The sequence below is a fragment of the Talpa europaea genome (genome assembly GCF_964194135.1).
Source record: "Talpa europaea genome assembly, chromosome: 1".
In the NCBI taxonomy this organism is placed as follows: Eukaryota; Metazoa; Chordata; class Mammalia; order Eulipotyphla; family Talpidae; genus Talpa; species Talpa europaea.
The window spans coordinates 119,641,686-119,665,637 of NC_140073.1; the positions used below are offsets into that span (position 1 = coordinate 119,641,686).

A 23,952-nucleotide genomic window follows, 5' to 3' on the forward strand; every position below is an offset into this window, starting at 1 on the left:
TTTTAGTGGAACCAAACCACATGGTGTGCCCATAGTTAGTCAGAAAAGGGTAATGTACAGTTCTTTGTTGATTGAAAGGCTGTGTGAACTGAATGAGAGAGGAAAAAAAATGAGAGAAGAGGAAAGATAGCATAAAACTTTTTTCTCCAACTTCTCTTCCTCAAATTGTTATGTTGTTTCTTTGAAAACAAACAAAGAAACCTGATAAACTTGTCTCATTATCTTGCATGCAAGCACAAGGAGACTTTGTTTCAACTAGTTAGATATGTAGTTCATTATTACCTGTGTTATAATCCATATTGAAGTTTTGGTGTTTTGGACCTGCCAGGTGGCACAGTGGGTTGAGTGCAGTGCTGTGAAATTTTCCTCAGCCTCTGCAGTGTGGGTTTGATTCCTGGCCACCCAGGGAGATACCCACATGGCTCAGCAGACCTCTCCTGTCTCGCCTGCTGCCCCTCTCAGCAGTGTTTTTGGTCCGACTGCCAGTTCTGCTTCCCGCTCTGTTTCTGGTGAATTCTCTCACCCTCCTGTGCCTCTGGCCTATACCCCAGTTCTTGTATAAATATAATTTCAAAGACATAATATTGTTAAAACAGTTTTAGACTTGTAACAAAAATGAAAGGTACCCATTTTCCATTTTACAAAAATAAAAATTCCCTCATCAAAATTGCTTATCAGAATGGTAAATTTTTTACCAAGGATGAACCTACATTGATAACTAATAGTCTTCTAAAATAAAAAAAAAAATTCTAAAACGAGGTTATAATCTTATATCATGGTGATAATAGTTAATCATACTCTATAGCATATTTGAAAGTTGCTGAGTGAATTTTAAAAGGTCTCATCACATACACACACACACAATGTTTATAATTGTGTATAATACAAATAATAATAACTAGACTTACTATGGATCATTTCCTGATGTACACATATATAGAATTGTTATTTTGTGTACCTGGAACTAATAAAATGTCTTATGTCAATTATACCTCAATGCAAAAATAAAATGAAAGGAGGCAAATATGTATATATTGGATTTAGCTAATTTCCTATTCATACAATCTCTTCCTCTGGGGAAATGATTTGCCCTTTTTTGCTTTTGTAGATATTTAATGTGGATAAAATATTATTTCTTTTGAAGTTTTAAAATAACATCAAACTAAACAGAAACGTGATTAAAACTGCAGTTAATCAATCTTTCCAGATGTTCTGGTTGACACATAGCAATATTGATGAGCAAAAAATACTATTAAATCATTTGCAGAGGTCTATGAAGTTTGAACATCCCAGTGGGCATTCAAGTGAATATTGAATCATTAACAAAAGCAGAAAGATCACCAAAAAGTAAAAAAAAAAAATGCAATTAGGTGCTCATTAAAACAGAATGGAAATAAACAACAAGATATATTCATTCAAGGGAATTGCACTGACTGTTTTCTCACCAATACTGGCCTGAAAACACAGTTTTAATTCTGTGGCTAATCTTTCCCCAAAGGCTCTGAGGTCATTTAATTAAAATGATTCTGAACTAGGAGAAGAAAATGTGCTTGAGGTTCTCAATTCTAGCAATGAAACACATGGGACTTAACTTTCACCTTCATTTTCTTGTGTGTCCAAGTTTAAAGTGTTCATTTTCATCTTATTTGAACAAGCAAGCAAATCTAAAATGTGCTCTTCAGTTCAGCGCCTTAATAAACATCTTCACAGTATGTATTTATTTTATTTACTTTAGTCTTTATGAAAATTAGTCACATCCTTTTTATATAAGATATGTAATTCTCTATTTTAGGAGTATAATAAGATTACAAATAGATATTATGGTAATATAAAAATGCACTGATTTTTTAGTACTGTGAACACATACTATTAAAATTTTGGAAAAGTATAGATTCCATTTGCACTATTTTATTAATTTCTGTAATTTTTCTGCAGATTTTTGAGTGTTGGCGATAATAAAAATTACTGGATTGCCAAATCTGGTTCAAATAAAACAGAGCTCTTACCTAAAATAATTCACTACTAATCATTTTAAGAATATAAGGTGAAATATGCACAGGTTTGGGATCTGAACAATAGTTCTCCAGCTCCTCTATTTCTGTATGAGAATGGATTCATGTCCCACATGTTCAATATGAAGTCTGTAATATGTGTGACTGATTTCAGAATCGACGCTTGTGTACCTTTGGCATTCCCCTTGCCTGCAACCATTTTTCTTTAACTTGTCTCTCTCTGATTTTAACATTTCCTCATTTTCTGAGGGTCCATGTTCTTTTATATTTCCTGCCTCAGACCTGGATCGATTATTGTTCTAAAGAGTCATGTTACTTTTATTGAAGTATTATATTAGAAACCAAGGTTTGGGCTCCAGATCTGCTCCTGCTACTTGGGTGCCAGTGCTCAGTGCCTTTCCAGCTGAAGAACAAGGAGACATATGTATATGTAGTAAATTATGTCTATTCACATATATCTGCACTCCTATACTTTCTTATCCCTCTCTTTGTTTCTTTACAAACCAATGACATCTAAGCTCATATTGATGTCTCCAATGAGTCTATTAAGATGTAAATAATTATTGGCTATTCCTCTTGTTTATCTGTGTATTCCCACTCCATTGATGAGAAAACTAGCTCCCATCATCTGTGATCCATTTACTTAATTGTGCAATTCCGGTCACCAAGTAAAGCAATATCAGAATTGTTAACCCATACATCATGAAGAACTCTGTTACCTGGAGAATACAATATTTATGCAGTTCCTTTTACCTTTAGGTTTACAAATTTCATGAATTTCTAAAGTGATGTACTTTAGCATCTCTTACCAAATGCCTTCAAGCAAGATTCTTTTACATATTTATAACACATTTAATTTTTTGTCACACTCATTACTAAGATTCCCAACTTCCTAAATTATTTTTTTCAAATTGAATATTTAAGTTCACTCTTTGTGTTGGAAAATTCTATGGGCTTTAGAAATTACAAGATGTTATGTATTTCAGTATCACACAGAGTATTTCATTGCACTGAATATTGCCTATGATTCATCTATTCATCTCTCTCTTTCCCCTACCCCCTTGAGTGCTGGTGACTACTGATCTTTTTACCCTCTCTGTAGTTTTGCTCAAAATCACATAATTGGAATCATACTGTATCTAGCCTTTACAGACTGGCTTTTTTTTTAACTTGCCAATATACATTTAAGTTTCCTCCATATCTTTTAGTGATTTCATGACACATTCTTTTTATTATCAAGTAATACTCTGTTTTATGGATATAACAGTTTTTCATCCATTTCTTGCATCTTCTTAATTTCAAAGGTGACATAGTTTCAGTTTTCAAATCTTTGGCTAAATTTATTCTTTGATATTCTTTTTGATGTGATTGCAAATGGTATTTTTAAAATTTCTCTTACTGATAGTTCATTGTTTGAGCATATGAATGCAACTGAGTGTCATGTATTGACTTTGCAACCTGTAATCTGACTGTATTTGTTTATTTTTAGTAGATCCTTTCAGTTTTTCTATGTATATTATTATGTTACTTATAAATTGTGACAGTTTTACATCTTTTTTCCTAATTTGAAAACCTTTTTTTCCCCTTTTTCTTGTTCAATTGCACTAATAGGACTTACACTGTGTTGAATAATGATGGTGACAGGGACACCCTTATATTATTCCTGATCTTCAAGGAAAAGTTTACAGTTTTATACCATTGAGTATGATGTTAACTGTGGTTTTGTCATATATACCGTCTACTGTGTTTAGCTACATTCTTTCTATACCCATTTAATTAAGAATTTTTAATGTAAATGGTGCTGAATCATGTCAAATTTTTTATCTGTGTCTATAGGGAAGATCATATAAGCTTTATCTTTCATTTTGTTGATATGTTGTATCACACTGATTAATTTGTGATTGGATTTATATTAAATTATCCTGCATCCCTAGAATAAATACCACTTAATCTTGATGTATGATTGTTATAATGTATTATTTAATTTGGCTTGCTAATATTTTGTTGAGATTTTTACTTTTATATTCATCAGAGGAAATGACCTGCAGTTTTCTTTCTTCATGATGTCCTTGTCTGGTAATTCTGGCCTCATAAAACGATTTGAGATGTATTCCCTCCTTCTAGGTTTTGGAATAATTTTTAAAGGATAGGTACTAAATCTTAAATTATTTGGTAGAATTCATCAATGAAATTGTTTTGTAGGAAGCTTTTGATTACTGTCTCAATCTTTGTACTAGTGATAAGCGTGCTCAAATTTTCTGTTTCTTCCTGATTGAGGCTTGGAAGGATAATGATGCTAGGAATATGTCCATTTCATCTAGGTTGCTCAATTTGAAACAAATTGAGCATCTAGGTTGAAATCTAGATGTTCCTGATAAACTTTCATCCACTCAGCTAGAGAAGGATATTTTAGTTGTATCTAGTTTGGGGAAAATTATGAACAAAACTCTTTAAAAACATCTGTATGCAAATGTTTTGAGTGGACATAATTTCAACAAAATTTGAAAATACCTGCATGTGTGATTGGCTGCATTGTTTGCTATCACTACACTTAGCTCTCTGCAAACTACAATTTGTGTTTCAAAGTATCACTTTGCCTTCCCACCTGCAATGAATGAAAAGTTTTGACTCCTTTGGGTAAATTCCAAGGAGTGCTTTGCTGAATCACTTGGTAATTTTCAGCAAATGTTTTTGTTTGTTTTGGTAATTAGCATTTTTAAGATCTACTGTTTTAGTACTTTCAAATATGAAATACAGATTTATTGCTATACTCACTTTGCTGTACATTATATTCTTGTGATTTATTTATCACCTTTTTGGTATTTTAACTTTTCTAAACAGTATTTAGCAGTTGGTGATTTTATATCTCAATTCCCACAATACGAGTTATGTTCAGTATATTTTCTTATACTTGACTGCCATCTGTACTGGCTTTTTTAATGTGATGTGCTTTACCCCTTTCTTAACATTTCTTAAAATTTATTTATTTATTTATTTATTTATTTATTTATTTGTGCACAGATGAACTGAGGTATAGGACAGATGTGTGGGAGGTGAGAGGATTCACCAGAGAGAGAGTGGGGAGCAGAACAGGCAGATTTACTGAAATACACTGCTAAGGTGAGCAGAAAGAGAGACAGGACAGGTCTGCTATGCCATGTGTGTTAGCTCAGGCTGCAGTGGTGATGGTGTGATAGCTTGATAGTGCTATGACTTAACCTCCTGTGCCACCAGAGAGGCCCCTTTTCTTAACTTGTTTACTTAATGTAGAGGTTTAATATTTCATGGTTTATTTTGTCTACACATCATAAAGCATTCAAATATTTTGTTATTTTCATTTCATATTAAAAATTGTGGTTTTACTTGAAAATGCTTATCCCCATATTATGCTAAGGTTAGTGAACTTTAATAATGTACAGATAATAAGGGTAAAGCATTAAGAAGGCACCAAATTTCACTTTGGGTCTGTTTTTATAATGATAACTTTAATATAAAAAAGTTATATTCTCATAATTTGCATTATCTGCTGAAGGAAAATGAAGTCACTCTAGCAGCAGATATAGCAGAGATGAACAGTGAAGATTTTTTGTGTTTTTCTCTTCCAACACTAGCTATTTAATTTGAAGTCTGTGTTGAAACTTACTCTATCACTTCTTCAAGGAATAGAGAATGTCAGCTCCAAACTAACAATTTTTCTTATCTAAATTCACTATCTTTCTAGTTCATACTTAAATTGATCTTGCTGAGGTGATAAAGGATTCATATTAAATAGCAGAATTCTCAAGGAATACAATAACTTTTATAGATGAGTAAAAGATAGCATAACAAGGACTGAAAAATAATTTGAAAAGATTCTTCAATTCCTTTTAATTCACCCCATCCAGACTGAAGTGTCTTGCAAAGACAAAAATTGAAGATAATTGATATTTTGGCTTTATATAGAGTATTTTTCTTAGTATAGGGAGAACATTTTGTTTTTATTATTTTCACAAAATGTAACTTTTCTTATTTTTCCAATTGAAAAAAATAGTTATAGAAAATACTCATTTTCAGTTTTATAAATGTAAACTTCTATTGCTTCAATTATACATTTTTATATATATGAAAGGTGAGTAAGCTCTAATTGCCTATTTTATAGCAATGTCTATATTTTGTGGTAATTATAATGTAATTAATTATCTTTGTTTATAAATGTAATTAAACATTACACTTTTTTAACTAAATACAGGTGTTTAATTTTATATATTTAAAAAATAATCATTGATATGACTATCACAGCAAGACTACTCTAATTTTAGATAAGGAGAATCATATGTCAAAGAATTTTACTTAACACAGGATTAACATTTATCATCTTAGTGGGACTCTACTTTGTATTCTAACTCATCTATTTGCAATTTTAATTCCTAACAACCTTTAGATTAACGTAAATATAAAGTGCAGTGTGTGCGTGACTATTTTTTTAATCTGTTTTTTTTTTTCTTGAAAGATTAATTTATTTATTTATACAAGCACTTGGTAGTCAGAAGCGTGGGAGGGTGAGAGAATTCACCAGAGCCAGAGCAGGGAACAGAACAGGCAGAAGGACCGAAGTACATTGCTGAGGGGAGCAGTGGGCGCGGCAGGAGAGGTCTGCATGCCATGTGGGACCCTCGCCAGCGGCCAGGGAACCAGCGCTTCAGAGGCTGCGGCCAGCTTTGCAGCCCAGCACTCAACCGCTGCGCTACTGGGGAGGCCCTGTGCGTGACTATTTTTAGAAATCAACTAAGGGATTTCTCAGTTGATATAATGTATAGAAATAATTCATTGAAGTTAGTGCATCCCAATATTTCAAAGGCATGTATGTTTAGTATTTCCAAAATTTCTTTGGAAAGTCTTATGATAGTTAAAAATAGAAGTTCCACTTGAATGTCTTGCAAGATTTTTGTGAATAGATTGACCCCACCTATTTTCTAGAGTTATAGTGGTTTTTGTAACTGCCCTAATGCAGTTACATCTGCAGATGTACAGATCCTGAAAGAACGAAAAATATTATCTTTTTAAATTAGAGGAACCATATGGAAAACTTTACATGAAGCTCTGTTCTTCAACTAAAAGGCAGAAATGAAAATATACTTAAATATGTATTCCTCATACTTCAATCTAGTTACTTCTAAAATACATTGAGAAATTAACTTCAAAAATAAGAGTAACATTAAAAAATGAATCTTACCTAATACATATTTTTTCTTAAATCTAAATATTATTTTCCACTTAAAGTGAATAGAAATAAAACAGAGTACATTGTTGATGAGTCAAGTACAAATATTATTGCATAATATTGTAGGTACATAGATCTATACATAATTATGATATTTTTATAATATGGTAAAGCTGGGTTTTTTAAATAAAGGAAGCCTCTGTATATTTTTATAATAAATGTAACTTTTTTTTCTATCTGCTACTTGAACCTATGTCTTAAATAAAAGCAACAAATGAAAAATATGTTTGGATAATCTGAGAAACTATTGGGAAAGTATTGAGAGGAAATTACACTTTGTTTAAAAATAGGATGTTAGAATAAATTTTACCAGCTTTGATTCTTTGCAAATCTGTTTTTTTCATTACTGCAAGTTTATCCTGGTAGCCTTCCCCATAGCCACAGGGTGCTTTCTTTCTTTTTTTTTTTTTTAAGATTTATTTTATTTACTTATACATACAAGAAAGAGTTAGGGTACAGGCCAGAAGTGCAGGAGGAGGGTGTGGTGGGAAGATTCACCAGAGATAGAGTGGGGAGCAGAACAGGGGGATCAACTGAAATACACTGCTGAGGGGAGCAGCGGGCAAGACAGGAGATGTCTTCTGTGTCATGTGGGTTAACTCCCTGTCTGGGATCGAACTTGTGCTGCAGTGGCTGCCGATAGATAGACAGCTTCATAGTGCTGAGACTTAACCCCTTGCACCATCAGGGAGGCCCCTCTAGGGTGTTTTCTTATTTCTATTTCCTGAAAAAATTATATAACCTCTCCTTGAAAACAAAAAATCACATTATTGGAAATATTTAGGTTTAATACATTTCTTGACCACTCTATTATAGGGATGGTCTACATCAATGGCTTATTTTAATCTTTGGATTGAAAGGTATATTAAGAGGGGGGTTACAAGGTGAAATGGTTTAACCATTTAAGCATATTCCAGTTGTAGAGACTGGGGTAATCCTCATCAAAATCCTTATACCTGTTAGACAATTTGACAGGAAAAAAAATAGGTACTATATTAGTATCCAGTAATGTTTACCCAAATGTCAACTTTCTTTCCTCCTTTTTAAAATTTTAAATAATTACTTGCTATTTTATCAAATTCAAGATGTGGCAATTTAGGTTCTCAAAAACCACAGGCTGGAGCAGAATAAATATATAAAACTGAAAGTCAATAAATGATTACTGGGAGAATTACCAGGAAGGATCAAGGACATGAATCCAGAAGAGACTGGGAAAGCCTTCCAGATCGTGATACAGATCTGGCATCTGTGAGAGAGGGACAAAGAATTGGGTCAGAAGAATCAATCAGACATTTCATCTAATGTTCAGCCCTGTCAGCTCCTCCACTGCAGGAATAAAGACCTCTGTCTACCACCAGAGAAGCTTACTGACTCTTACATTTCTTCTTGAACTATTTGCTAATTGACCCACTTTTTCTTTATCCTTCTGTAGAACTTCAGTAAAACTTAGTTGTGACTTGACAATGATGCTGTTCGTATAGGTATCATTCATTCTGTATCTTCAAATGATTAAGCCGTTGGCATGAATCCACAGCAAGAACATCCCACTTAACTACAAAGAAAACTTTTATAAATTAAGCTCCCACCTTGTGCCAGGCAGTCTCAACACTCCAACACGAGTCCAGATGCTATCTTCTTTACCCTCCAAGCAGTGACTGAACCAATGACAAAACGCCGTCTTACAATCTGTTTTCTTTACCACTCTTGGCAAAATCAGTGCTTCTTTTAGGCTTTCTGTGAAGCTTACTCTAAGACTGCATTAGATTTTTAATATATTTATTGGAATAAATGACTATAGCTGATAAAGAAGACGAACCATAGAAGGTAGGAGGAATTTTCAGGCCACAGTGAAAGTTGGAAACCTGTTAACAATTGGAAAAGAAAGAGGAATTGGGTGTATACAGTTTGAGACTGGAGCAAAATGTAAAGATTTTACTGGGCATATATGGGACAACTAAGTCAAATACATCTATGACAGGAGTCCTAGATCTTGTAGGGACTGGACTTGTTTTGGTACTTGTTTTGGTACTTCCATACTCAGTCACTGGCTTCAAGAAGATGGGAAAGCACAGCCTCTTTATGAAACATGGTTTCATTCTTCTTCCCATCCTGGGGGAGCAGGCTAAGGCCATAGACAGGTGTCCTCATCAGAAGAACAGAATATTGAATTTTCATGGCTGTCATGGTAGGTACTAATTCCTGTAGTGTCAATAGGTGGTTGTGGTATGAAACACTTAACACTTTTGATCTAAGTATTATAAACTCTAGAAACTATTTATAAACATGAATAATCTTGGAAGTAATGCGTTTTCTTTTTTCATTTTTTGCTGATGGCAACTCTTTATTATGTAATTTGTTAGGAATAAAGGCATATTTTCAAAACAGAAGTGAGATTTGAGTTCATGTATCCATGCACATGTATGTGCACACATAAAATATTACATGATGATTTTTCTTATTTCCTATTTGTATACATACATTGACCTTCAAAAAATGCCTCCAATTTGCATAGACACTTGGCTACAATTTTTCCCCAAGTGTACTAAAAGACAGTACCTGAATATAACTCAAGCAAAGGTGGTCATCCTGAATCTGAATGTATATTTTGTTTGGTCGTTGTTCATGTGTCTTGGATAAAGTTGACCATTTTACTTTGGATTTTATGTCTGTCTAGTAACAGGTTCTGGTTGAGTTGTACATCGTCCTTGTTCTTGTTTTTACTTTATAGAAACCATTACATTTGCAATAGATCTTGTTTCCTTTATAATTTGTTATGCTGTAGATTTAAAGTCAATTTTGTGAGTCATATAAATTCATTTGATACTTTTTTTGTTATTCTTTTAAAGCTATTGTTTCTGCTAACACTCTGCCTTTTATCTTTGTCAGGATTTCAGCTAAGGAATGCACAATTGCACAGGTTAAGATCATTATACCAGATAAAAAGATAATGTCTTTTCTGCCCCTCCAGCTGTGAGCAAAAATCCCTAGCAATAAGTCAGAGCCACTTCATCACTTCATTAGGATTTTTCCCCCAGATTTTTCAAGGCATTATTGACAAATAAAAGTTGTGTACATTTACATTGTATAACAAAGTTTTTTAGATTTATAACAATGATTTAATACATATATGTATATTGTAAAATGATTACCATAATCAAGTTCATTAATGCATTCATCATCTTATATAATTACCTTATTGGTGGTGAGAACATTTAAGACCTACTCCCCTGGAAAATTTCAAGTATATAATACAGTATTATTAACTACAGTCAATATGCTGTATAGAAGATCTTCAAACTTTATTCAGCTTCATAATTCATTGTTTCTACCCTTTGAACAATATTTACACATTTTCCCTGAACCTACCCCTGAAATCTATCATTCTACCCTCTGGTTTTTTGAGTCCAAATTTTTTTATTCTATATGTAAGTGAAATCATATGGATTGGTCTTTCTATGTATGACTTATTTCACTTGATACAATATCTAGTAGGTTCCTTTATGTTATTGCAAATGACACTAGCAGGAAATGCAAATAATAACCAAGAGTTATTACCTCACATCTATTAGGATGACAATTATCAGCAAGACAAAAAGTGAGAAGTGCTGACAATAGAGTGAAGTAAAGGGGGCCTCTGTACATTGTTGGTGAGAATGTAAATTGCTACAGTCAGTATGCAAAATAATTTAGGATTTCCTCAACATTTAAAAATAAAACTACCTTATGATCCAAAAACCCAACTTCTAATTATAGGTCCAAAGGGAACAAAGTCATTATTTTGAGGAGGTATCTCAAAAGAGACACACATTCTCATTTTTATGGAAGCATATATGTTGTATTTTCTTTATTCATTCATCTATCTTGACCAGAGGTTGTTACCATATCTTGCCTATTGAGAAAATACTGTAGTATGTTATTCAATCATAATTAAGAAGGAAACTTTACCATTAGGAAGTATATTCTTAAGAAAGTTGTGGATTGTCATCAGCTGTAGCTTGACCATGTCTTGGTGCCACAGAGACCCAGTTTCCTTACTATGCAGATCCATACACTTAAAATTTTATCAGTCTTTTCTTGTTCTCTGATTCTTTACCACCATCCCCTCCAGAAATTCATGTGTCTGACTCAGTGCTCATCAATTACAAATCACTGGGAACCCATGCATACAGCATGAGGGTTACTAAAAATATAGTATAAAAACATTACATTTCTTTTTCTCTAAGCCAGGTATTGCACTGAGATTTTTTTTTTTAAGATTTATTTATTTATTTATACAAGCACTGGGTACAGTCAGAAGTGCGGGAGGGTGAGAGGATTCACCAGAGCCAGAGCGGGGAAGAGATCAGGCAGACTGACGAAATACACTGCTGAGGGGAGCAGTGGAAGAGACAGGCGAGTTTATAATACTTAGATCAAAAGTGTTAAGTGTTTCATACCACAACCACCTATTGACACTCTACAGGAATTAGTACCTACCATGACAGCCATGAAAATTCAATATTCTGTTCTTCTGATGAGGACACCTATCTATGGCCTTAGCCTGCTCCCCCAGAATGGGAAGAAGAATGAAACCATGTTTCATAAAGAGGCTGTGCTTTCCCAACTTCTTGAAGTCAGTGACTGAGTATGGAAGTACCAAAACAAGTACATGTGGGACCCTCGCTGGCAGGCGGGGATGGAACCGTTGCTGCAAAGGCTGCAGGCAGCTTCGCAGCCCAGTGCTCAACTGCTGCACCACCAAGGGAGGCCCTGCACTGAGTGTTTAGAATGCTTTAGTTCATTTAAATTTTATCATACTGCACAGTTAGATACAATTATTATCTCCATTTTACAAATAAGAAAAAATAATTAAACAGTTAAAAAGTAGTAGAAAGAGAAATTGAAAAAAAAGGTTCGTTACATTCCAATCCTATATTATCGACCATTACCCAATTTCATAAATTAGAGGCATAGATATTTACTATCAGTTAAGTTTTTTGACCATGGCTTAGAATTTGAGGATCACTATGCTTTGAGATACACAGGTATTATTATAGATAGTGTTCAAGGATGAAAATGCATTTTTTTGAATTGATGAGGAAAGACTTTATTAGTTTAGAGTGAGTCCAAGACTTTAGTCATGTATAACTGTCTCTAACAAGGATGACAAAGTTAAGTTTGGATTTCTTTTTAATCTATCATTTATAATTTTAACTGAGTCATGACTTAGGTTTATTACTTCTAAGCAAGGACTAATATGGAGAGCTTATTTGTAGGGTCAGTTCATTAGTATTCTTTGAAATTTAGAAATGGAACTCCATGGAGTTTTACTAGGCTTTAAAATAGAACTATTTTATGTCCTATTACCTTTAAGTATAAAGGTAATAAAGACAGTCAGTATTGTATAGAGATAATTATATTTTGTTCATATTATATCTTATAGTTCTTTTATTATATATTAAATATTTTCACCTGACCATTTGAATGTACAAGCTATTTGTATGTAAATTAGGTTCTAATGTTGCTAATAGAATATGTACAAATATTTAGATAAAATGTTCCAAAATTATATATAGAAATCCTGTCCTTATATTTCCATCCCACTCTCAGATCCAAGATATAAACAAATTTAACCACTTATAAAAGTTATTAAAATTGGGCCTCCCCTGGTGGCTCAGCGGTTGAGCGCTGGGCTGCGAGGCTGCCTGCAGCCTCTACAGCTCCGGTTCATTCCCTGGCCACCGGCGAGGGTCCCACAAAAAAAAATAAATAAATAAAATTATGTGTTATTTGTGTGTTATTATTTATTATTGATTTATTAATTTTATAATGATCTCAAATACCATTATGAAAGGTAAAGTATTTAGTTTATTACCTCTCACTTTCTTTTTCCCAACGACATAAATATACTGTTGTCCTTCTGGAATATAGCAGCTTCCTTTATAATTTTAGATGCCTACTTCTTTATTTCTTTATATACAGTATTAGAGATTATATATTGACCAACTGATATAAAAGACAACATAATGTGCTGGCTAAGTTAAGTATTCTCTTACTTCATAATTTTTAGAAGTTAGATAACTTGAAAATGTTGGAAGAATACCATTACATTTATTCTGTTCTACTACTATAATTAAGTCTTCAAAGCTGTTTCTATGTTGAATCATTTTATGCCCAACACCCATTACATGTTATTATGATTAAGTCAGTGTTTTTTACAGAACCAAGCTGGTGCTGAACACATTAAAAAAAAAAAAAAAAGAATGTAATCCTTTGTTACTAAATCCTGCTGCTTGAAAGTCTTCAAGCAGCCTTCAAGACTCAAAGGACTTTCTTTTACCTTCCTGTAAGCTTTCTTTGATTCTTTTTGATAATACTCAACTGCCACTGATTCTTTCATTTCATGTTGTCCTTTCCTATCGATTCTTTTTCTATGGTTTTTCCTGACAAAGATCATAATCAGGTAAGAACATTTTTTAGCTCCAGCATGTTTTAAAATAATATCTTTGCTTCTACCATCTGCCTGAATAGAGAATTCTGAATTCAAAAATTTTGCTTCAGAAATTTGATAGCATCTTTGTTTCAATCATTCTGTGTCATCTCAATTTCATTCTCACTTCTTTATAGATGATTATTATTTAGTTCCTCTGGAAGCACTAGGATGACTAGTACAGAAAGAAAAACTGGAATCTATAAATTAATTTCCAATGTATCTCTTCCTTGAAATGTGGTAAAAACTCTGGACATTGTGTTCATTGTTACAGTATATTTTTAGGCATGATTCCAAATGGGGTAATTTCATGATGAATAGCAAGCGGAGATTTGTCCCTATTTCACTGCTGAACTAGGAGGGCTTTATTTTGCTGGAAGACATCCAGTGATCTAACTGCTCAGAGTTCAGTTTTAAAATTAGTCTGATAATTACATTGAGGTCCATTTATCATTTTTATATTTGTTGATATAGCTTTCAGCTTCTCTAAATTCCCTGTAGAAACACCTTACTTACCTCAGTGTTCTGGACTGGCCATGTTGTTTATTTGTATTCATTGTACATCTTATCCCATTGGCTTTCCATAATCGAGATTTCTTTAAACATTGAAATCCACTTCTGCCTCATTTTATTGGCTTGAAGAGTAGTTTTATTTTATTTTTCTTAATTACTTTCTGTCATCTTATTTGATTACTAGAAAGAGGAGACAGAATCGAACTATTTTCACAGAGCATGTAAGCCTTTCTCTCTTTAAGAATAATGCATATTGCTTTCAGTATCATCTTTGCTTTCTTCTTGCCCTAAGTATGATTCTGTGATGGTACTCCTGATTCCTAGTGCCTTTGCATACATAGTTTCTCCCAATTATTCAGTCATGCAGTAACCTATGATTAATCCCCAGAGGCTTCCTATGAAAACTCATTTGTCTACCTTGAGTATACATCATGGACACTCTGCACCTGACTTATGACTTAAGGACCTGTAATTAATGAGTCATTTCAAGTAATTTAGTTTGTTAGGATTTTTTACATAGAAATACTTCTCTCATCATTTAACATGTTATGTTAAACTCTAAACACTCCTTCTAAATCCTTATGTCTTTGCTTCTGACTTGAAAATTATAATACACTCTCTTCAACCTCTGAAATGTTATTTATTATTTTTCATAGTCATATTTTGTATCACCCAACACTTATTTATAATTCTTTATGAATCCTTTTTGGGAAATAAGATACATCCCTCTTTTAAGAAAATAGCATTGTCTATTCACATATGATATTTTTTTAATGGGCCAAATTGTATGTTGCTGAGATTAGGAATCATCCTTTTGTCCAACTCTTGCTTCCATAGCACCTTCAATAGTGATTTATGCCTAGAAAGTAAATAAATCATATTATTGGATTAAGTTGTACTACCAGAGACAAATATTGTAACAAGTCAAATGTGTTTCATCAAATAGAGGAGAGATTTTAATAGAAAATGTCACTTTGTTCCCTTAAAGGAATAAATAAAACAATTGGAAAAAGTAAAATAAATAAAATAAAAAATAGAAGTTGAGGCTTGCAGATTCAAATTATCAAACTTTTATTAACTAAACAAAAAAATAGTTATTTATGTAATATAATTACTTAACATTTTATGGTGACTTTCCACCAAGTATGAATAGATTTTTTTTTTAAGATTTTTTTTCATTTATACAAGAACCGGGATACAGGCCATAGTCAGAGGATTCACCAGAGACAGAGCAGGGAGCAGAACACGCAGATGATGGAAATTCACTGCTGAGGCGGGCAGCGGGCGAGACAGGAGAGGTCTGCTGTGACATGTGGGAATCTCCCTGGCCAGATGGGAATCGAACCCTCACTGCAGAGGCTGTGGAGAGCTCCCCAGCGCAGCGCTCAACCAGCTGTGCTACCAGGGAGGCCCTAAATGGATTCTTTGTATTTTTCCCAGCGTAAATGAAATTTTCTAAATAAAGGTTATTTTCAATCAGAAGAAAAATGTCTAATAACACAATTGATATTCTGCCTTTATTAAGTGTATAAGAAACAGTTATGAAATTAAACCAAAGTTACATTATATTCCTCCAAGAAAAAGGAAAAATGTTTGCTAACCTTTTACCCATAATTCCCTTTGTATATTTTAAGTGATAAATCATTTGTAACTATACATATAAAAATATTTTGTGTGGCCTCCCCGGTGGCACAGTGGGTTGAGCACTGCGCTATGAAGCTGTCTGCAGCCTCTCGGGCGCCTGTTTGATTCCCCGCCGGCCAGGGAAAGTCCCACATAGCACAGCAGACCTCTCCTGTCACGCCCGCTGTTTGCCTCAGCAGTGTATTCCGTCCATCTGCCTGTTCTGCTCCCTGCTCTCTCTGCTGAATTCTCTCACCCTCCGGAGTCTCTGACCTGTACCCCAGTTCTTGTATAAATAAATAAATCTTAAAAAAAAAAAACCTCAAGTGAGAGGATGGTTCAGAATTGTAAAAAGAGGATAATGTTTTTCTTTAAAAAAAATATTTTGTGATCAAAAAAGAGATTATTCCCCACAAGCTACCACTTCTGTGGTCCCTCAAAATTGTTTGTCCCACGCTATTTATACCAAAGGTGATAAAAATATTAACAGTCCATAAATATTGCATTTTAAAAACCACATACATAAGGGCCTCCCCGGTGGCTCAGCGGTTGAGCACTGAGTTGGCGCGCAGACCTCCCGTGCTGCCCGCTGCTCCCCTCAGCAGTGTGTTTCGTCAGTCTGCCTGTTCTGTCCCCTGCTCTGGCTCTGGTGAATTCTCTCACCCTCCCATGCTCCTGACTGTACCCAGTGCTTGTATAAATAAATCTTTTTTAAAAAAAATCATATATATAAAATTTCACCAGACTGATTTTACCCTCTTTACTTAGTATACTGATTTTCTTATGCTTGTTGAAGGAGCTTGGAAATATTTAAAATAACCTATCTTTGAGGTCATAGAAAAACATATGATTGGGAGAGCTACAGAATGGCAATTTATGTTTCAGTTTGAAAATGCATCTTGTTTTTGTATTTCAAATTCAAAATTTAAAAAAAATCTCAAAAAAGAGTAAAACATGCCTTGGGCCTCCCAGGTGGTGCAGCGGGTTGAGCGCTGTGCTGTGAAGCTGTCCGCAGCCTCTGCAGTGCGGGTTCGATTCCCAGCCTGCCAGGGAGAGTCCCACATGGCACAGCAGACCTCTCCTGTCTTGCCTGCTCCTCCCCTCAGCAGTGTTTTCGGTCGTCTGCCTGTTCTGCTCCCTGCTCTGTCTCTGGTGAATCCACTCGCCCTCCTGCGCCTCTGGTCTATACCCCAGTTCTTATATAAATAAATAAATCTTTAAAAAAAAAATGCCTCTAAAAAAATTGAAATACCATATAGTAAAAAAAAAGTATCATTCACATTTAGTGCATTTTTTGCTTTGCTTGTGTCTAAATGCAGACATATTTGGTTATTTACAAACTTATCATTTTAAAGATTTATTTTTATTTATGCATACAAAAACTGGGGTATAGGCCAGAGGTGCGGGGGGTGAAAGGATTCACCATAGACAGAGTAGGGAACAGAACAGGCAGATTGACTGAAATATACTGCTGAGGGGAGCAGCGGGTGAGACATGAGAGGTCTGCTGAGCCATGTGGGTAGCTCCCTGGCTGGGGATCAAACTCGTGCTGCAGTAGCTACAGATTGCTTCAAAGTTCTGACACTTAACCACTTGCACCACCAGGGAGGCCTTAGCATGTTAATTTTTAAAACATTATAATATAACAACATTCCTATAAAATTGAACTAAATTTTTAACTGTTCTTCAATTTCTACCCATTCAAGTTTTTGTTGTTGTTTGTAAATACAAATGTCAATATTTCTTATATTTGAGTTTTCATTGCTTTCCCTGTACTACCAAATATCTTGAGATTGCTGTTAGCAAAATTTCAAAGCCTTCTATTGTATGAGGAAGTTAATCACTGCCATCTTGTGCCAATTCAATTTGACAAGCATTCATGAGCACTTAGAATGCATAAGACACTTCTGATCCAGCACTTAAGAAAATGAACTGAATGGATGGAAAATCAGTTTTAGATATAACACATACAGATTGCAGAGACTTTTATCTTAGAACTAGAATGAGATTTTTTTTTTTTTTTTTTTTTTTTTTTTTTTTGTCCACAAAGAGAAACTTGAGTTAATGGAATCTAAAGATTGAGAGGCCTTGGGGAAAGATATTGTTCAGATCTGATATGCCATTAAGAGATTAGATGCTTTTAAAGCTGCCATGTGAAAAGTCCAAATGATACACATTCATGATAGTAATGGGAAAAGAAATTTTAAAATGTCTTCCACACGTTCACTCAGCATAATGCCATTGATTAAATAATGACTGGAAGGAAATTACACATTGAAGTGTGATACCATTCACTTGAATATCTTAACCTCTGAAGAAATATGTTTGCTAACATGCTAATAGAACTACTGCATTGTGTCTTCCAAGAGAGCTAAATTGATTCAGGAAATAGAGTTGGTGATTGAGGTGTAATTCTTTGAGAGTATTACTTCTATGTAAGATAAAAAGCATACTTAGATTTTTCAAAAGCCATGGAAAAGAGTTCTTGATAGCAACAACTTGGAAATTCAAAGGAAATTTTGAACCTGTGGAAACAGTAATAGTGGATAATATATTAACTCACTAATAAATATGAAAGTAGGAACAGAAGTATTAGAACAATTCAAAGGAGATGTGGATTTACTTGTAGTAGGGAAAATACTTTTAACAAGATAATTCTTATTACTGCTTTAAATATATATTTTATTTAATACCAAATAATTCTTCTTAAAAGATGTTACTATAAAAGTATTGATCTTAGAATATAAAAAGTAGAAGTAATTTTAGGTATTGTCAGTATCTTTATCAGAAGTGTCAGAGGCTTACTATGAAGTGAATTATCTAGTCACACATCTAGTAAGTGGATATATAAATTAAGATTACATTCTGCAGCAAGTAAGAGAAAACTCAAATTCAGTTGGTTTTTATCTTTTTCTTCCCCAAACTGCATAATCAGTCCTGGGATGATGCTAATAGGGAACAGCGATTTTTTTTTTTTTTATTGTTCTGTTCAGCTATATTTAGCATCTAGACCTTCACTGCAAAACTGATAGTCTCACAATTGAAAAATGGCTACTGTCCATCTAAGACTCACAGTTACACCTGAGTGGAGAGTAAACATAATCATTAGAAAAACATAAAGGAAAATTTTCTTCCTTTTTAAGGTATTTCCTTCTTAGAGATATATTCCACAGTTCTGTTAGTGAGAAGTGTGTAACGTAGCATTTCTTATTTATGAGAGAGGATGGAATTTTTATTATTTTAGTTGAGTGCTTTTCAATAGGGATAATAGTGAAAGGTGTCACTTCAGTTTCTATCATTTGATTTTGCACCCTTCAAATCCTAAGTATAAGAGAAATAGTACCCTACATTGGATGTTAATTGATAACATATACAATCTCCTCGAGAATCTTGTTCCTGTCCTGCAAGGTATTACCACCTAGTAAGCTACAACTAAGTCTTCAAAAAGCGATTTCACCATTCTGTCCAATTAGCTATTTTAGGATGGTGGGAAATATGGGAAGACCAGTGAATTCCATGAGTAAAGTGAGTTTCTTGATGATAAGAAATTCTGTGTATATTATCATGATGGTAGAAATCCTTGGTTTTAATTTTGAAAGAAGCACTGCATGAAGGATAGGCAAGTCTTTATCCAGAGTATATATTGCAAGAGGACAAGATGCTGCCCTTTCCATCAAGAAACAAGCCAAATAACCAAGCTGCCACTAGGTAATTGACATCACTACAAAGAATGGTGCCATATTAGAGGTACCAATTTCTGCTGCTGACAGATTGGGCAGTCAGCAGTGACTGTAACTAGAGCATCCCTTCTAAGTGGAAGTTCATATTATAGACTTGCATGAACAGATGAGTCCATGCATTACCTTCACCTCTACCACCATGGCCTCTTTGTCCATGAGTTCATTGAACAATGGCAGGATTGACTGGGAGGAAAAACCATCTGGTATTTGTATTCATCCTATCCACTTGATTATAAAAATTCTCCTGTGCTAAGATGACTTTTTGGTAAGTACGTGATACAGAAAATCTTTGATTTTTTCGCCCTTTCAGAGATATTTAGTCAACTCTTTCCCAGGCCTCCTTGTCACTAATTTTCCAGTCATGTTCATTCCAATTCTATAACATCCCAGCCAACTCACTGGCCACAGTCCATGAATCAGTATTTAATCTGACGTCTAATCATTTCTCGTCCCAAGAAAAATGAACAGTCAGGTTCACTGTTTAAAATTCTGCCCACTGCTGAGGATTGCCCTTCATAACTCTTCAGGGACATCCCAGGAGGAGCTGCAGTGATGCAGATGTCCACTTTTGGTTGGTGCCTGCATAAGGTAGAGAACCACGTGTAAGCTAGGACTGAGTTTCTCCTTCTCTGTCAATTGTCACTGCCCAGTGTTGTGGTTCAAATAATTTTCCATTTCCCCATACTTTATGAATTGCAGTTAGAAAGCATCACTACTACCATGCAACTAAGCACAGCGATCAAAACCCACACAGCATGCAATAGCTGCTTCTGCCTTTTCTTTCTGCCTGGAGATTTTTCCCTGAGATATCGTTTAGTTTATTCCATATCTCCTACAAGTTTTTGCTCAATATCTCCTTCTCAATGAGACTCTCTGTGTTGGACATACCTTCACTTCACCTCAAATGAGTCATGCCTTTATATAATCCCCTTCCCTTGACTATGGATGAAAACTGTGACTTGTTTTTTAATACATGAAAAAAAGTGATAGAATGTCACTCCATTGATTTAGTTTCTTTATATAGATTATTTTATGTAAGACTCACATTGAAGAATCTGTACTGCTATAAGAAGTCTTGTGAGTGGGATCTAGGACAAGAAACTTCTGGCAGTCTGTGGTTGTTGAGAATGACCCAGTGGACAGGCAATAGGAAGCTAAGGCTCTCAGTCCTACAACCACAAGGAAAGGAATTTTGCCAACAGGAAGATTGGGAGATGGATGTTTTCCAAGACAAATCTCCAGAGGAGAGTACATCCTGTCTGACACTTTAATTGAGCAAAGGACAACCATAGAGGTCTCTCAAAACTGTGAGATAATGAATGTGTGCTCCTGTAAGCAATAAGTTTGTGGTAATTTGTTAAACAAAACCAGAAAATAAACCGAACAAAAAGCTTCCGTTATCACTGTATTTGAAACTTCTCTCTCTTTTCACGACATACACTCTGTTTAACATTGTTTTAACCACAACACATTTTTTACTATACAACTATCATATCTACTATACTACATAATTAACTTACATGTTTTAATGTCTGTCTCTCTCAACAATTGATGACATCTTAATGAAACAAGTAGAAACTTCTTTGTCACAAATATATCCACTCTACAAGGTATAGCAACTGACACACAATAGGCACTGACTGAATACTTGCTGCAAGAAAAATGAATAAGCCTACCAGTCAAATCAGGGTTAGACAGCTAACCCTGGGTTAGCTAATCAGGGTTAGTGAAGAGTTAGACAGTTTGACTAACCTGTAGTAGAGTAAATATTGGAAATAAATCACAGAAGTGTTCTAAGAATATTTTTCTAATCCTCTTTCTTTTACTTGCATGTGACTCTGGACAAGTCTCTAAAATTTGCTTAGCCTTAGTATTGTCTTCTCTAAATAAGTATAGTAATAATGAACTTGTTGGTTCAAATGTCTATTTTAAGGATCAAATGACAAAATGTATATAGCATTGCTTAATAAATTTTCAGGTGTAATAGGAATTCTAAAATACAGAGGGCTAATATGTCTAAAAATATTCCAGCTATCCTAGTTAAAAAAAAAAAGAATCATACAAAGGTGAGACATGTAATGATATATTACTTATTATCAACTGAAAAATCAAGATCAATGCTATATACTCTATTGTTGGAGGAGTGCAAAAATGGCGTAAAGTTACAAACAGCAGTTTGAAAACTTCAAAAAGTATGTATCTTTCACTCTAGCAATTCTGCTTGTACACCAATCTTGCAAGCATACAGTTATGCAGAGTATCCAAAATATCAATATAAGAATGTTCATGAAAGTTCAGTTTGCATTTGTAAACCAACATAATTCATCTAAATATTTAAGTACAAACTGATGAGCTATCTCAGTGATATTATCTCTCCTCTATTTGTCTCCCCCTCCCTATCTCTCTCCTTCCCTATCACTCTCTCACACATTGATTACACCTTTGTCAGCCTCTGAACGTCATCACTAATCTGAAACCAGGAGTATCATAACTTTCCCAACTATCCAACTGCCGTGATTTTCTTGAGACCACATCTGAGGATTAATCACCTGTGTTGCTCCTGTGACAATTGGTTCACTATAGACTAGTGGAAACAAATTAGTAGCAAAGTAGAGTAGAGCCCCTGAGATGGTATTGTAAACAAAGAATATTGATTTTTCATGTTTTTCACTATTACTTATTTACAAAGCAAATATTGAATTATATACTTGTGTATGTTATAATTTGTTTTTTAATACAGTAGGAAGACCCCATTTTCCCATAAATTCCTTTAAAATGCTACTAATTTTCTGCAATTCTTTCCTGGCATTTATCATTAAGACTATCTTTTGAGTGATTTTTATAAATTGCTGAACAAACTTTTAAAATAACATTGTTTCCATAAGCCTCAATGGTATTATGTTATATATTTATTTTTGTGGAACTAAAGTTTCCATTTGGCCTTCTCGAAATTATTTACTTGACGCTGTTATTTATCTGTCAAAATTGCTCTACTAGATATAAAATAGAGTTTATAAAGTTTTAAGAAATAGAAATGACCAAGCCTATGAATACCTACATTGAGAATACTTTCTTATTATACTGTAATTCTATATGTAATTCTAATCAATAAATATTTTCATGGCTATTTTTAAATCATGGCTACTTTTAGTTATATCAAATAATGGTAACGAAATTTTACTTTTCATAACATAATTTTATGACTTTTGATATTTATCTATTTATGACAATCTATTTCTTATCTAAATACCACTTAGAATAAACTTCTTTTCACAAATATGTCAATATAAAGGAGCACTCTCAAAATATCTTTGTATTTTTAAAATAATTATTCTACAGTGAATTCTTAAAATGTACATGCACACCACATAGGCATACACACGTCTTATATAAACTCCATTAATTCAAATATTAGAGATTACTTATTTACCTATGAAATGAAACATATATCATTCATTACTAAGAATCTAGTATTATTTCATCAAATATTTATTGAGCAAACATTTTAATGATTTAAATTATTTAAACATAAAAGAACTGGGGTTTAAGCCAAAGATGCAGTGTGGGGGAATGTGAGAGGATTCACCAGAGACAGAGTGGGGAGCAGAACAGCTGATCTATTGGAGTACACTGCTGAGGGGAGCAGCAGGCGCGACAGGAGAGTTCTGACATGCCCTTTGTGGTGGGTTAGCTCCCTGGCTGGGGATCCAACTCATTTTGCTGTCAATAGTTTGATAGCGCTGACTTTAATCCGTGGCCACTAAGGAGGCCCAGAGCAAGCATTTTATATACCAGGCATTTTATATATCTGGCATAAATCAATGTAAAAGATACTTATTAAGACTTTGCTCAATCTCTATAAAAATGTGATTAATATATATTTATATTCTCTTTGGGCAGTATTCTAAGATTTGACATATCACAATTGCATAGCAACATGAATCATCAGGAGACAAACAATTTAATTTTTAATAACTGTACATTGTGTTTTTGAAAGGCTCAAGTAAAAATATTTAGGGTATGGGACCACCTTCATGTTCATAAAATCATGTTACACACATGAGAATTTATCAGTTCTACTCCAGTTAACATGTTGTCTTTCTGAGTCTCAACCCAGAAAATGAGCTCCTTTAATACAGATGAATAATATGCCCAATGTAAAAAGAATTTCCACAAGAATAATTTGAATTTTCTTCCCAAATTTTGACTTATGTGGGAAATGTGCCTGATATTTGAGGGGAGGTATTGCCTTAGTCACATTAGTAGAGGTCATTTGCCTTATGGAATAACATTAAAGTTATTCTTAGAAAACATTAAAAAGGATGAGCTACCTTT

At 34.0% G+C, this 23,952-nt stretch overlaps 1 protein-coding gene across 1 annotated transcript in view; it reads left to right on the plus strand.

The window, feature by feature from the left end:
- Positions 1-23,952, plus strand: part of ZNF804A (zinc finger protein 804A) — a gene marked incomplete at both ends in the record, with an annotated part of 221,478 nt that overhangs the window by 191,716 nt on the left and 5,810 nt on the right. The window lies entirely within an intron of this gene.